This window comes from Phocoena sinus, chromosome 5 (genome assembly GCF_008692025.1).
Source record: "Phocoena sinus isolate mPhoSin1 chromosome 5, mPhoSin1.pri, whole genome shotgun sequence".
In the NCBI taxonomy this organism is placed as follows: Eukaryota; Metazoa; Chordata; class Mammalia; order Artiodactyla; family Phocoenidae; genus Phocoena; species Phocoena sinus.
Window position 1 is genome coordinate 26,198,466 of NC_045767.1, and position 16,890 is coordinate 26,215,355.

At 41.1% G+C, this 16,890-nt stretch overlaps 1 protein-coding gene across 1 annotated transcript in view; it reads right to left on the minus strand.

Moving 5' to 3' along the window:
• Positions 1-15,333, minus strand: part of UGT8 (UDP glycosyltransferase 8) — a 93,787-nt gene extending 78,454 nt beyond the window's left edge. The window contains exon 1 of the mRNA XM_032633695.1: positions 15,130-15,333. The gene's annotated coding sequence lies outside the window, so the exon portion shown is untranslated. The remainder of the gene's footprint in view (positions 1-15,129) is intronic.
• Between the last annotated feature and the right edge of the window lie 1,557 nt (positions 15,334-16,890).

Genomic DNA, 16,890 nt, shown 5'->3' on the forward strand with positions numbered 1-16,890 from the left:
GTATGTGTATGCTTCTGTGTGGAATTTTGTCTGTATAGCTTTGCTTTCACCATTTGTCCTAGGGTTCTATCCGTCCGATGTTTGTTTTTTTTTAACTTAAAAAAATTTTTTTTCTTAATAAATTTTTTTATTTTAATAACTTTATTTTATTTTACCTTTATTTTATTTTATCCTCTTTCTTCCTTTCTTTTCCTTCCTTCCTTCCTCCTTCTTTCCTCCCTCCCTCCCTCCATCCCTCCCTCTCTCTTTCTCTCTCTCTCTCTCTTTCTTTCTTTCTACTTTTTCCTCCCTTTTATTCTGAGCCGTGTGGATGAAAGGCTCTTGGTGCTGCAGCCAGGACTCACTGCTCTGCCTCTGAGGTGGGAGACACAACTTCAGGACACTGGTCCACAAGAGACCTCACAGCTCCACATAATATCAAATGGTGAAAATCTTGCAGAGATCTCCATCTCAACACCAACACCCAGCTTCACTCAACGACCAGCAAGCTACAGTGCTGGACATCCTATGCCAAACAACTAGCAAGACAGGAACATAACCCCACCCATTAACAGAGAGGCTCCTGAAAATCATAATAAGTCCACAGCCACCCCAAAACACACCACCAGACATGGACCTGCCCACCAGAAAGACAAGATCCAGCCTCATCCACCACAACACAGGCACTAGTCCCCTCCACCAGGAAGCCTACACAACCCACTGAACCAACCTTAGCCACTGGGGACAGACATCAAAAACAATGGGAACTACGAACCTACAGCCTGCAAAAAGGAGACCCCAAACACAGTAAGATAAGCAAAATGAGAAGACAGAAAAACACACAGCAGATGCAGGAGCAACATAAAAACCCACCATACCTAACAAATGAAGAGGAAATAGGCAGTCTACCTAAAAAAGAATTCAGAATAATGATAGTAAAGATGATCCAAAATAATGGAAATAGAATAGAGGAAATGCAGGCAACATTTAACAAGGACCTAGAAGAACTAAAGATGAAACAAGCAATGATGAACAACACAATAAATGAAATTAAAAACACTCTAAAAGAGATCAATAGCAGAATAACTGAGGCAGAAGAATGGATAAGTGACCTGGAAGATAAAATAATGGAAATAACAACTGCATTCTTTTTCTAAAGAAGAAAGAATGAAAAAAACTGAGGACAGTCTCAGAGACCTCTGGGACAACATTAAACGCACCAACATTCGAATTATAGGGGTTCCAGAAGAAGAAGAGAAAAAGAAAGGGACTGAGAAAATATTTGAAGAGAATATAGTTGAAAACTTCCCTAATATGGGAAAGGAAATAGTTAACCAAGTCAAGGAAGCACAGAGAGTCCAAACAGGATATATCCAAGGAAAAACACGCCAAGACAAATACTAATCAAACTGTCAAAAACTAAATACAAAGAAAACATATTAAAAGCAGCAAGGGAAAAAACAACAAACAACATATAAGGAAATCCACATAAGGTTAACAGATGATCTTTCAGCAGAAAGTCTGCAAGCCAGAAGGGACTGGCAGGACATATTTAAAGTGATGAAGGAAAAAAATCTACAACCAAGATTACTCTACCCAGCAAGGATCTCATTCAGATTTGATGGAGAAATTAAAACCTTTACAGACAAGCAAAAGCTGAGAGAGTTCAGCACCACCAAACCAGCTTTACAACAAATGCTAAAGGATCTTCTCTAGGCAAGAAACACAAGAGAAGGAAAAGACCTATAATAACAAACCCAAAACAATTAAGGAAATGGGAATAGGAACATACATATCGATAATCACCTTAAATGTAAATGGATTTAATGCTCCCACCAAAAGATACAGAATGGCTGAATGGATACAAAACAAGACCCATATATACGCTGTCTACAAGAGACCCACCTAGAGACACATACAGACTGAAAGTGAGGGGATGGAAAAAGATATTCCATGCAAATGGAAATCAAAAGAAAGCTGGAGTAGCAATTCTCATATCAGACAAAATAGACTTTAAAATAAAGACTATTACAAGAGACAAAGAAGGACACTACATATTGATCAAGGGATCGATCCAAGAAGAAGATATAACAATTGTAAATATTTATGCACCCAACATAGGAGCACCTCAATACATAAGGCAAATACTAACAGCCATAAAAGGGGAAATCAACAGTAACACATTCATAGTAGGGGACATTAACACCCCACTTTCACCAATGGACAGATCATCCAAAATGAAAATAAATAAGAAAACACAAGCTTTACATTATACATTAAACAAGATGGACTTAATTGATACTTATAGGACATTCCATCCAAAAACAACAGAATACACATTTTTCTCAAGTGCTCATGGAACATTCTCCAGGATAGATCATATCTTGGGTCACAAATCAAGCCCTGGTAAATTTAAGAAAACTGAAATTGTATCAAGTATCTTTTCTGACCACAACGCTATGAGACTAGATATCAATTACAGGAAAAGATCTGTAAAAAAAATACAAACACATGGAGGTGAAACAATACACTGCTTACTAATGAAGTGATCACTGAAGAAATCAAAGAGGAAATAAAAAAATACCTAGAAACAAATGACAATGGAGACATGACGACCCAAAACCTATGGGATGCAGCAAAAGCACTTCTAAGAGGGAAGTTTATAGCAATACAATCTTACCTTAAGAAACAGGAAACATCTCGCATAAACAACCTAACCTTGCACCTAAAGCAATTAGAGAAAGAAGAACAAAAAAACCCTAAAGTTAGCAGAAGGAAAGAAACCATAAAGATCAGATCAGAAATAAATGAAAAAGAAATGAAGAAAATGATAGCAAAGCTCAATAAAACTGAAAGTTGGTTCTTTGAGAAGATAAACAAAACTGATAAACCATTAGCCAGACTCATCAAGAAAAAAAGGGAGAAGACTCAAATCTATAGAATTAGAAATGAAAAAGGAGAAGTAACAACTGACACTGCAGAAATAGAAAAGATCATGATAGATTACTACAAGCAACTCTATGCCAATAATATGGACAACCTGGAAGAAATGGACAAATTCTTAGAAATACACAACCTGCCGAGACTGAATCAGGAAGAAATAGAAAATATGAACAGACCAATCACAAGCACTGAAATTGAAACTGTGATGAAAAATCTTCCAACAAACAAAAGCCCAGGACCAGATGGCTTCACAGGCAAATTCTATCAAACATTTAGAGAAGAGCTAACACCTAACCTTCTCAAACTCTTCCAAAGTATGGCAGAGGGAGGAACACTCCCAAACTCATTCCACGAGGCCACCATCACCCTAATAACAAAACCACACAAGGATGTCACAAAGAAAGAAAAAAACTAGAGGCCAATATCACTGATGAACATAGATGCAAAAATCCTCAACAAAATACTAGCAAACAGAATCCAACAGCACATTAAAAGGGTCATACACCATGATCAAGTGGGGTTTATTCCAGGAATGGAAGGATTCTTCAATATACACAAATCAATCAATGTGGTACACCATATTAACAAATTGAAGGAGAAAAACCATATGGTCATCTCAATAGATGCAGAGAAAGCTTTCGACAAAATTCAACACCCATTTATGGTAAAAACCCTGCAGAACGTAGGCATAGAGGGAACTTTCCTCAACATAATAAAGGCAATATATGACAAACCCACAGCCAACATTGTCCTCAATGGTGAAAAACTGAAACCATTTCCACTAAGATCAGGAACAAGACAAGGTTGCCCACTCTCACCACTCTTATTCAACATAATTTTGGAAGTTTTAGCCACAGCAATCAGAGAAGATAGGGAAATAAAAGGAATCCAAATCAGAAAAGAAGAAGTAAAGCTGTCACTGTTTGCAGATGACATGATACTATACATAGAGAGTCCTAAAGATGCTACCAGAAAACTACTAGAGCTAATCAATGAATTTGGTAAAGTAGCAGGATACAAAATTAATGCACAGAAATCTCTGGCATTCCTATACACTAATGATGAAAAATCTGAAAGTGAAATCAAGAAAACACTTCCATTTACCACTGTAACAAAAAGAATAAAATATCTAGGAGTAAACCTACCTAAGGAGACAAAAGACCTGTATGCAGAAAATTATAAGACACTGATGAAAGAAATTAAAGATGATACAAATAGATGGAGAGATATACCATGTTCTTCGATTGGAAGAATCAACATTGTGAAAATGACTCTACTACAGGGATTCAATGCAATCCCTGTCAAACTACCACTGGCATTTTTCACAGAACTAGAACAAAAACTTCGCAATTTGTATGGAAACACAAAAGACCCTGAATAGGTCCCTGAATAGCCATCTTGAGAACGAAAAACGGAGCTGGAGGAATCAGGCTCCCTGACTTCAGACTATACTACAAGGTTACAGTAATCAAGACAGTATGGTACTGGCACAAAAACAGAAAAATAGATCAATGGAACAGGATAGAAAGTCCAGAGATAAACCCACGCACATATGATCACATTATCTTTGATAAAGGACGCAGGAATGTGCAGTGAAGAAAGGACAGCCTCTTAAATAAGTGGTGCTGGGAAAACTGGACAGGTACATGTAAGAGTATGAGATTAGACCACTCCCTAACACCATACACAAAAATAAGCTCAAAATGGATTAAAGACCTAAATGTAAGGCCAGAAACTATCAAACTCTTAGAGGAAAACATAGGCAGAACACTCTATGACACAAATCACAGCAAGATACTTTTTGACCCACTTCCTAGAGAAATGGAAATAGAAACAAAAATACAACAAATGGGACCTAATGAAACTTCAAACCTTTTGCACAGCAAAGGAAACCATAATCACGACCAAAAGACAACCCTCAGAATGGGAGAAAATATTTGCAAATGAAGCAACTGACAAAGGATTAATCTCCAAAATTTACAAGCAGCTCATGCAGCTCAATAACAAAAAAATAAACAACCCAATCCAAAAATGGGCAAAAGACATAAATAGACATTTCTACAAAGAAGATATACAGACTGCCAACAAACACATGAAAGAATGCTCAACATCATTAATCATTAGAGAAATGCAAATCAAAACTACAATGAGATATCATCTCACACCAGTCAGAATGGCCATCATCAAAAAATCTAGAAACAATAAATGCTGGAGAGGGTGTGGAGAAAAGGGAACAGTCTTGCACTGGTGGTGGGAATGTGAATTGGTACAGCCACTATGGGGAACAGTATGGAGGTTCCTTAAATAACTACAAATAGAACTACCATATGACCCAGCAATCCCACTCCTGGGCATATACCCTGAGAAAATCATAATTGAAAAAGAGTCATGTACCAAAATGTTCATCGCAGCTCTATTTACAATAGCCAGGAGATGGAAACAACCTAAGTGTCCATCAGTGGATGAATGGGTAAAGAAGATGTGGCACATATATACAAGGGAATATTACTCAGCCATAAAACGAAACGAAATTGAGCTATTTGTAATGAGGTGGAGGGACCTAGAGTCTGTCATACAGAGTGAACTAAGTCAGAAAGAGAAAGACAAACACCGTATGCTAACACATATATATGGAATTTAAGAAAAAAAAATATCATTAAGAACCTAGGGGTAAGACAGGAATAAAGACCCAGACCTACTAGAGAATGGACTTGAGGATATGGGGAGGGGGAAGGGTATAAGCTGTGACAAAGTGAGAGAGTGGCATGGACATATATACACTACCAAACATAAAATAGATAGCTAGTGGGAAGCAGCTGCATAGCACAGGGAGATCAGTTTGGTGCTTTGTGACCACCTAGATGGGTGGGATAGGGAGGGTGGGAGGCGGGGAGACGCAAGAGGGAAGAGATATGGGAACATGTGTATATGTATAACTGATTCACTTTGTTGTAAAGCAGAAACTAACACACCATTGTAAACCAATTATACTCCAATAAAGATGCAAAATAAAAGTAAAGTAATTTTTTTTAAAAAGTTAATACTCCATACTTGAAAAAAAAAAAAAGGAAGGGAACATTTCAAGTTTGAATATGTGGTTTTGAAAAAAAACAAAAGGAAAAAAGCATCAATATACATACAGCATTTTAGAGAATTTACCTCCCTGCCTGCTTTATGAGTCACTGAAGGTATCATTCAATTACGTTTAAATATGTTACCTCTGATTAGTATGTTTGTCCAAGGTCTTATGGGGAAACTAAGAGTGAAAGTCCACACTCTAACTGCGCATACTCTCCTTAGAGGGAGAATGAACGTAACTAAGTGTTCAAATATCATGGACAAATGTAGACATGAAAGTCAAGGAAAAGCAAAAGAAACTGGGAAGCAACAGTCTGAGGTGGGACTGAGTGTAGAAACCACGAAGGATGAGAATTTGAAAGCACAGACGAAAGAAAAGAACAGTTCAGGTGTGGGGTATCCTAAAGCAAATGCCTAAAGAGAGAAATGAACCCAATAAATGGAACGTGCTGGGCACAGGAGAAAGTAAACAAGGGTGATCAGAAGGCAGCCGGACGAGAGAGAGCCCTGAAAGCCAGGATTCCCGTGGGAAAATGAGTAGCCAGGAGCCTGGGTTCCAACATCAAATCCCCTGCAGACTGTCCTGGTGATTTCACAGCTCTGCAGCCCCAGGTCATGGTTTGTAAGATGTGCCTACCTACCGGACAACGCTCAGGGGCAGAATGAGGATAAAATGACAGAATGTATGAGTCAGCAATTTGCAAAGTGCAAAAAAGCTGTATGAATGTAACATCTGACTGTTGTTCAAAGGAACTGAGAATTTCCCACATAAAGGTAGTGTCTGAGATGGTAACTACATTTTCCCACCAACGTTCCTAGTAAACCTCAGCCCTAAGCCAGTAGGCTGTTCCTTCTTTGGGATATTGAGGATCACAGCTACTGGTTTTAATTAAACTCATGCTCAGATCAATACTATGGTTTCCTGCTATGATGATCCAGGTTCACACAAAGCCCACATACACCACTGAGACACTTGTCCTTTTCCTCTTTTTTTTCCTTCCCCTCCACTACAGTCTTTCCTTGTCCACTCTCCATCTTGCTCTAATTCCCTGTTTCTTATTTATTTCTCCTTCCAGGTTCCCTTACTCTCGCTTTAGCTCCATTAAGATATATTCTCACAAATGCCCCTGAAGTATTTTCAAAACCAGGGAAAAACAGAGTCAGTGATTAGCATTAATATTCCTTAAAATAGTTTCACCCTTGACCTTATCCACAAATTTCACTGCTCCCCCACCCCCACCCCCCACCCCCGCCCTTCTAAGTCGACAGGCAAACCTGTTTGACTAGTTTTCCTCTAAGCCCCACTCTCCTGATTGGCTGACGAGTACAGATGAACCACAGGTACAGCAGCACACATGCAAAGTCTATGTAAAGCACATGGCCTTCCTCAGAAGGAGAAGCCACAGCCAAGGGACTGCAGGGCCTGTGTCATCTACGCAGTCTCAGGGCAGCTCTCTCAAAGTAGGAAGGCAACACCACTGGATGGCTTATTCCATTGCTAGTTTAAAAAAAAAAAAAAATTCTTCCTGTCAGTGCCTTCCTTTCTGAATAAGGGATATTAAGGTGAGGATGAGGTCTAGAATCAGATTAAGCCTGTATGTTACAAGCTTAAGATGGTGGATGTGACTATATTTACAATGTGGTACAGAGGTGTCCCCAAGTTTTGTCGTTGTTGTTGTGTAAGTCCATTAGGAAAGTTTGAATTTGCAAAACAGATTAACCAAAATGGGATTCCTTTTATAGAGAGGTGTACTTTGAGATTACTTTAAATAAGCAAAGTCTCTGGGTACCTTTAAAATAGGACATGCTTTAAAATCACTCTTCATATATTTTGGACTGTCGACTATTTCAAACCTATGGAAAAGTATAAAGATTAATATAGAAAACATCTGTATACCCGTCACCTATATTTTAAGAGTTAAAATTTTGCCTTACTTTCAAGTGTTTTGAAAATTTTAAATTCTATAAATATTCAATTTATAAAAACTGAATTTTATACTACTTTTCAGGAACATATTATAAAAATATACAGCATATTCGTACACTTGATTCTACTTTTTAAAAAGTTTTTAAATCCATGGGAACATTTTGTTTACACTAAAACATCCCACTTGAAGGAAAATCAGCCCCATGGTTATTATTAAAGCAAGTTATAGCCAATGTAATAGCTAAAATAGTATAACTCTTGAAAATGTGTCAAATTTCTTCGAAATAGAATTGAAAAGTGCAAAATAATTTTACACATGTTTGTATTCATAATATTCCCAAATCAAGCAAATGTTTACCAAATCAGATACAATGTAAATTTATTTAGTGGACTAGAATCCCAAAAGGTTCATTTCTGTTCTCTAAATCAAGTCAAGGGAAATTACACCTCCAATATAGTGACTGTTTCCATTATTAATAATTCAGACAAATAGCACAAAGCTATTAGCAAAATACACAGTATCTCTGAAATGTTCCTAACTACACATTCTACCTAATCCAAATTCTACACATTCTACCTAATCCACATTCTACCTAATCCAAATGTTTTAATACTTACATAAATTTCCAACCAGAGTAGGAACTGACCTAGGCTGTCCTACATACCATGCCATTCACAAACCCAAAGGTTCTGTCTTTGTTTGGGCTCTGCACTCCTAAATGCTGACCTCACGTCTAAGTTAATTTCAATGTGGCACTTGTCATCTCTGTAAGGGAGTCCTGAGCAGGACAGTATAGAGTCCAAAACTGAGTTGGTGAATATGTAACATGGAACTGTCAGAAGTCCTAAACTGAAAATCACCGGCACAGCCCACTACGTTTTGCAAGAGTGGGACCATACACTGTGAGGGAGTTAGCACAACAGACTGAAACTCAACTCCAAAACAGAGAGGTTCTGATAACAAAAAATGTAGCTAGAGAATTTCAGGGAAAGAACGTCATCAAAGGTTAAAAACCACATACATAATGGACTTCAGTTCACCTTAAAAATACTGAACATCTAATTTCATTTTACTCAGAAAACATTTATTGGGTGTCCTAAAAACTATGTACTATGCTACACGTTATATAAACAAATGAGGGACTTCCCTGGCGGTCCGGTGGTTAAGACTCCACACTTCCACTGCAGGGGGCACGGGTTTGATCCCTGGTCAAGGAACTAAGATCCCGCATGCCACACTGCACAGCCAAAAAAAAAAAAAAAAATTATATAAATATATGTATGTATATATATATACACACATATATATATACATATATATAAACAAATGATAAGTAGTGAATATTAACAAGCATGTATTGAAACAGACTTACTAATTTGAACTAAAATGGAATATTTATAACCAGTTAATCACCAAAAACCAACCAGTAAACATCATGCACCATGTTCAATTGTTGAGTGGTTCGCAAAAAATTCACATATGTAAATTTTTTTTCAAAATACCCATTAATTACAGGGTAAAAAATATATACATATTAAAATAGAAATCTAATTTTAGATGTTTATCTCTAATATAAAGCATTACTTCATCCAACTAGAGAAAATCCTAAGGAAAAAAGTAGATTTTATTTTATTTTACTTTATTTTTATTTTTGTGTGCGTTGGGTCTTCGTTGCTGCGCATGGGCTTTTCTCTAGTTGTGGGGGGCTACTCTTCATTGTGGTGCGCAGGCTTCTCATTGCGGTGGCTTCTCTTGTTGCGGAGCACAGGCCCTAGGCGCACGGGCTTCAGTAGTTGCAGCACGTGGGCTCAGTAGTTGTGGCTCGCAGGCTGTAGAGCGCAGGCTCAGTAGTTGTGGTGCACGGGCTTAGTTGCTCTGTGGCATGTGGGATCTTCCTGGACCAGGGCTCGAACCCGTGTCCTCTGCATTGGCAGGTGGATTCTTAACCACTGCACCACCAGGGAAGCCCCAAAAGTAGATATTTTTAAATATTACTATGGTCAGCTCAATTTTTTAAGAAATCTACAAATCAGTCCTTCCCCTATTACACAGGTTAATACCTGGTTTCCATGGTGTTGATTTTTAAGACCCTATGGAAATGCCTTCCATGCCTTAGACATGGAAATGCCTTCTGAATTAAACATTAAATTATACTGTGTTCAGTTTTAATATCACCTATCTTGTTTTTGTATTCAGAATCTTTTAAAATGAATAATCTTTGTCCTTATTATATTATGAGAAACTAGAACTCACTTAAACTCACTTAAATACCAAGAAACCTTAAATAAGACGTTAAAAATGTCTATGATTTGATTACCAGATGCTTTTAAAAAGCAACAAAGATGCTGCGGACCCTCCAGGCTGGTGGAAGCGTGGCTTGTCCTGAGGAAGGTAACATCTCCCAGAGCTCTTGAGCCAACCCTGCCCCCCAGCCAAGGAACACGTTCCAATGGTTCTCTCTTGTCCCTTCAAAATTTTCAAGTGCCCCTATTGTACTGGCTTCCTCCTCAAAGGCTATAAATATGATCAAGTTTCCATCTGAAACATATCTTCTAATCACCCTCCCTAAACCCTGAGAGCAAGTACTGCTGAAAGCAGTAGTCTCTACAGACCTCCCTATCACCAAATCCAAGTCCTGCTTTCCATAAAAACAGCTAGCACTTATTGAACACAAACCAGATAACTTCCAGTCACTGAGCTTGATAGACTTTATCTCATTTGATCCTCACAGTGGCCCTGGGAGGTCACACTTTGATCTTCATTATGTAAATGAGGAAAGGGAACTAAATTCTGAGTTCAAGGTCACATAGCTATCAGGGGCAGAACCAGGATTGTCTGATACCCCTCATTTTAGTACTTAGCCCCTCATTTCTTGAAATTCTTTCCTCCTTCAGCTACTAAAAGTTACTCTCCCCTAATTTTCCTCCCGACTTTCACTCTGTACCTTTTCCTTCTTTACTGCTCCCTATATCTCTAGCCAATAATTTGATTTTAGAATCTCCCCAGGCCTCTTTTTTCATCTTACTCTCTGAACCTGCCCTAGAAGATCTACTGACTGCCTTTTTTTTTTTTTGCAACCACCTATATGTTGAAAATGGTTAAAGCAGTCAGTCTATCCACCCATCCATTAATCTATCCATTTATCTACCTACCTATCTAGCCTAGACCTCTCTGCTCAGTTCTGTGCAATGATCCATCGGACACTCATCTCCAGCTGGATTTTCTATAAGCACTTCATATTCTACATGTCCAAAGCTGAACTCTATCATCCTTGGTCCTCAAATCGGCTTCTCCCTATCCCATCCTCCCATACCACCCACCATCTAACCAGTCACCTAATCTGAGAGCTTCTACCACCTTAACATCTGTGTGACCAAAGTCTCTTCTTCATCTCACTGCCACAACTTTGATGTAAGTTCCTCAACTTCTCTTAGCAAGATCACCCCAATACCTTCTAACCTGTTATTCCTGTCTCACACCTCAGATCCATCCTTCTAGACTGCTGTGAGAGCTGTGTTTTCACCACTCCTTTGTTTAAAACAACCTTGAAGAGAAAATGGTCCACACACTGTAGGATGGCAAACAGCCTCCATGATCTTGCCCTTGTCTACACTGACTCCTCTGTTGTCACCTTCTCTATGAAGCCTCTTTAGTCTCTGTCCCCACGTGGAACTGGCCACTTCCAAATGCCTATTCAGGGCACTCTGCATTTCTCTATCAAAGCACTCAAGAACATATAGCATTATTTTGTACTTATTGAAGCCAACTTGTTTTCTATCTATCTAATCCTCCCATGGTCTTATGTGTCTGCATATCCCCAGTGTATAGGACCATAGTGCCCAATGCATAGTATGCTTTTAGTAAGCATGTGTTGAAAAAAAGAAGGATGTTTGTGAAATGCTTTAGATTAGGAAGATATAATTATCACCGTTTTCAACACTAAATTAAACAACTTTATTCAAACTCATTTGATTATGTAACCCCATATATGGATGTGCAAAGTAATACTGAAATGATTCACCTAGCTTCAAGTATGGGCACCAGGCTTATCAAATCACACTTCTTATTCCTAGCTTCCAGAGTAGAGAAATAGTGCCAACATTACATACAGCTAGTCAATTTCAATGGCAGAAAGCAGGATGTAAAGTATCATCATACAGGTATTCCTAAACAAAGACAATCTGGGCCTACCATAAGAAAAGGAAACTTTTTTTAAAGCCTGCTTCAATTTCTTATAAAAGCAAAGATCTTCCAGAAGACTGAATGTCTGAAATCAAGACACCCTTCTAAAGATCTCATATACAAAATTTTCTATTAAAAAAACACATTAAAACCATTTATATAGAAGTTACCCTTCTAGGAACCTCAGCCATTGAGCTCACTATCTAGCCCAGAAACAAAGGATGAGAACAGCAAGTACCTGTCACAAATTACGCAGGCTTTATACTCGACAATAGCCCACATCATTTCAGGAAAAAAAAAAGAAAAAAAAAGACAACAGATAATAGAGCAGCAGGGCCCGCTCACAGCCTGACAGCAGCAGAAAGTGATAGCTGATAACAGAAAGAGGACCCAGAAAAACCATAAAGAAAAAAGAATAGTACTTCTGTCCCCAATCTAGTATTTCAACCAGGCAGGCTGAGGCCATTTACTATAAACAAAAACAGCTCTATACACCTCAAGGAATAGCACTATTCAATTCTTTATGAATTCATGTTCATAAAGACAGTCCAACAACAAAAAATAACTTACATCCTGGGGAGCAAGTAAGAGTGTAATATTTAGAAATTACTTGTTTTAATAGCTAACTTTTTAAAGTGTCAGTAATTAACGGTGTGAGGGGTCAGCTATTTTGAAAATGTGCTTATGTAAATAAGTACTAACCCAGATAGTGTCAAATAAATGAGATATTATGACATATTGCAAAAACAATCAAAAGTTCTTTCTCTCCTGGTGTACTTTGGAAATCTAATGTGAATTAAACAGCATCAAGTCAATATTATCTTATAAACAAGCACATAAATAACTTCGAAAAGGAGTCTGACAATTGAGAGTGTGGTTATTTTCTTCCTTTGCCGTCAATATTTACATGGTAATTAAGCTGATAGTTATTCATAAGGTACCATGAAATGTTTTAAGTAATTCAAATCAAATGTGAACTGTCAAACTCTTTACACACAAAAAGATTGTACAAAAAATAAATTTTTTTTACAAACATTTTTTACTCCATTGGTTTACTTATTCTAATATGCACACCAGGCATTAGTACAACAAGCATAAAGCTCTGGAACTTTTAGACTTAAAAAGAGTTTGACTCTCTACAGTAGTATTATCAAGAGAAAGTCACAAGTACAGTTTTTACTCAGTTATGCCCGAGCTACTAATATACTATCAAGCTATTACTAAATGTCACGGAAGTATGCCTCATTGTAGTTTTTAAACACTGCTATAGCTCTAAATCACACAAGATGTCAACCTTACCTTGTGGGTGACAGGCAAATCAAATAGCACTTGAGTGTTTCCCTCTAGAATTATCTAGAATAGTTGCCGAACAGAAACAGTCCAAAAGCAATTATCGCAAACTGCCTGGAGATAGTTTCCGTAAGAGAAAACTAGTCCACTGTTTCTCTCTGAGACAGAAAAAAATAGTCTGGTTTATGATCTAATTCAATTAATGCAAAGTTCGGATTCCCTCACTATACAATATTGATGTGCATGACTCTTCCATTAATTTAAAACTCTCCAGGGAATAAAATGTGATTACTCCTAACACTATTAACATACCAATTAAAAAGCACTTCCTAGCCTTCCTTCAAGTGGCATTTTTTTCTGGAAGTGGAAATAAAGCACACCAATTACACCAATTCCAAGTGCAGACTTATTTTTTCTTTGAACATGAAATTATCATAAATAGAAACAACAGCACACTTGGCATCTAGCCAAACAACCACACCTTCATGTCATTAATCTTAAAAAAACTCATTGTACGAGACGACAGCCCAAGGGAAATCGAAGGTTTTTAGAGTAGTGTTTTTCCTATCGTTTCTGGGTGGAACCCACTTGAAATAAAAGGCTGCTCTACTGCTAACACTGGTTCATAATGCAGGTGACTCGAATGCTACCCACTCCTCCCCCTTGCGATACGCCCTCTCCCCCGTGAGAATGACTAGTTAACACAATCTAGTCTTCCGAGTTCGAGTACTTTCAGAAGTTCTTTCACTTTCTCCCCTCCTCACCACCCCCCACCCCACCCCTTGGGGTTGCTTTTCGGCGATGGGAACCAGAGGTACAGGTACAGAGGTGGTACTTTCCCTAAGGAAGTGCTGCAGAGCGGCACGTTCCCCGTACTCAACTTCATAAACCCTCCATTAAACCAGCGAATTTACACATACAGATTGAGTAACCCCCTCGCCACGCGTGACTGTCCTTTTGCCCTGTCGCACTCCGATGCGGTTTGCCTCGTACAACTCCAAACCACGCATCCCAGGCCCCCTCGCCGCTCCTCTAGCCCGTGGAAGGCGCCCTACTTCCTGCAGCGCGTCCTTCTCTCGCCTCCTAACCCGCACACGCTTCTCTAAAGCAAGGGCACGCCATATGGCTCCCGCATCCGCGCGGAGACCCTGCCACCACTGTCCATTTCCCGGGGTCGCACAGGCTTGCGGGCACTGAAAGGTCCCTGTTTCTGTGCGTCTGTGTGTGTAGCCCCAAGACACGCGCTACCCCCAATGCACCCAGGTCTAGTTCCCCCTCAGGGAGAGGACGAAGTAGAGGAGAGTTGCAGTTTCCCAAGCACCTCCCGGGCCCCCATCCCTGGCTGGCGGCGGGGGCTCCGCGGTGCCCATAGCTCCGGGGTCAAGTGCAAGGTCCTTGGCCAGATCCACGCCGGGTGATCCCTCTCTCAGCCTGCACGCACGAAACGCCAGAGGACCCTCAAACGTGCGCCATACGGCAGGGAAAGGAGCACGGGCGCGAGCGAGGCAGCACGGAAAGATCTCCTTTACACACCTCCGCCCCACACCCTACCCACCCCCAACCCCTTACCCCCTCAGTCCAACCCCATCTGCACTTTCGGATCCCTACCCCCCACCCCTGGGTCGCAGCCATCCGCCCGGCACTCACCTCAGGGAGCAAACAACGCCCCTCTCCTCTTGCCGCCCCGCCCCCCTTCCGTCTGCTGGAGCGGCGTGGTCCGTCCGCTTACCTCCGCTCTTGGCTGCTGCGCGTGAGTTTGAGTGCGTCTCCGCCGCGAAATTGTATCCGGGGACAGAAGGGACCCGTTTGTGTGCTGGATCAGGTGTCGCCGCCTTCGGTGGCTTGGGGTCGTGAGGAAGGCTGCAGAGTTAGTGTGTTAGCTTAGGACTGGCTCTCGGGACTCACAGTTGACGGCAAAGCTTTAACCGCGTCCTCCCTCAGGGCCGCGGCGCTCCTGCTCTTCCGCGGCTCTCCGCGGGCGGCCGCGCCCCCCCAGGCCACGCCCCGCCACGCCCCGCCCCGCCTCGCCTCGCCTCGCGCGCGGCTAGCAGACCTGGAGCGCGCCCCTCTCCTGTCGCGCCTGGCTCAGCGGGGCACGACGCGGGCAGCCACGTGCTCAGTCTCGCATCAGACGCCTGGGGCTGCGAGCACCTCCTGCTCCTTCGGCTGGGGCATGGATGCGGACGCGCCTTCGTGCCACGCGCTCCCGGGCTGAGCGAGGGCTTAAGAGTCCTGGGACTGGGATGCTCGCGGGCGGAGCGGCGGTCGGCGGACAGGCTGGGACGCTCGCGAGCCCTCCGGTGCTCGAGCTCGGAACCCTGGAACTGGCACGTGGCCCCGCCCCCTGTTCCCCCAGCGAGGCGTCCCCTGTGCCCTCTCTTAAACCTCCCGTCTGGTCCCCGTGCCCGCCTTTTTTCATCGCACCAGCACCGCGCGAATCCGCGTGGTGTGGTGGTAGTGCGCCTTCTCTCCCTTCCCAGCCTCCAGGTCTGCCCCAGTCCTCCCGAATCCATTAAAAAGTCAAACTTGGGCTAGGAGGTGGAGGAAATACGCGAAGGAAAGGGGGTGAGGGGCACTTAGGTGATCAAGCCACCTGCCTCGTGAATCGGAAAGCGTTCGAAAACACGAGTTTGGGGATCCCGGAGAAAAGAAATTGGGTTGCTGCGCTCGGTAACATCCCTCCTCGCAGGCTTGTGCTGAAAGGGCCATTTATGCTTTGCTTGGTTGAGTCTGTGGCGACTTTATCCTGACTAATCTGTGTTTGCCAACAGCAGATCCTCGCCAAGTTGGCGTCCCAGCCAGGAAGCACCTTTGCGTACCCAGGCCTGCTGGAGCGGCCCTTCCCGTGGCGCCTCAGACCCGAGAGCCCAAGCGCCTTGAAGAGTCTGACCCTAGGGTGCGAGCTTCCTGGGAACCAGGAAAATCGAATAGTGTTGTTGGCTTTTCCTTTGAGCATGATTGGTAATGTATTCGATAAATATATATACGACATAACTTTCAGAAAAGCAAAAATCATGTCGGGTGTAAGCTCCAGAAGCTAAGATGCCCCCACTGCACGTGAACGTTATATGTTTAATCACTGGAATTGGGAAAAATGCCAAGTCAGGCTATCCTTTTCTTGCTCCAAACCGAATTTCAAAAGTAGATTGGGACTTTGTGCTCTTAGAAAAGGAAACGGAAATTATGTTTTATTGTGTATAGTATTACTTAATGTTAAATGGGGGGAAAATGTAACATACACTGTTATTCTCATTTTACTTATGACTCTGTGTTTAATAAGTGCAGGGTCCGAAGTCCATATACTGAAGAATGTTCACCGATAGACTTCCAGATGTGGATTTCAGAAAAGAATGTGCTTACTTTCTTTGCAGATCAGAAATTTGAAATATTGTGAAAAGCACAGGGGATATTTTTTCAGCCTTTGTACCTAATCCAAGGAGATTACTGTCTTCTATTTTTTATTTAATTTCATTAGAAAAACCTAAAATGT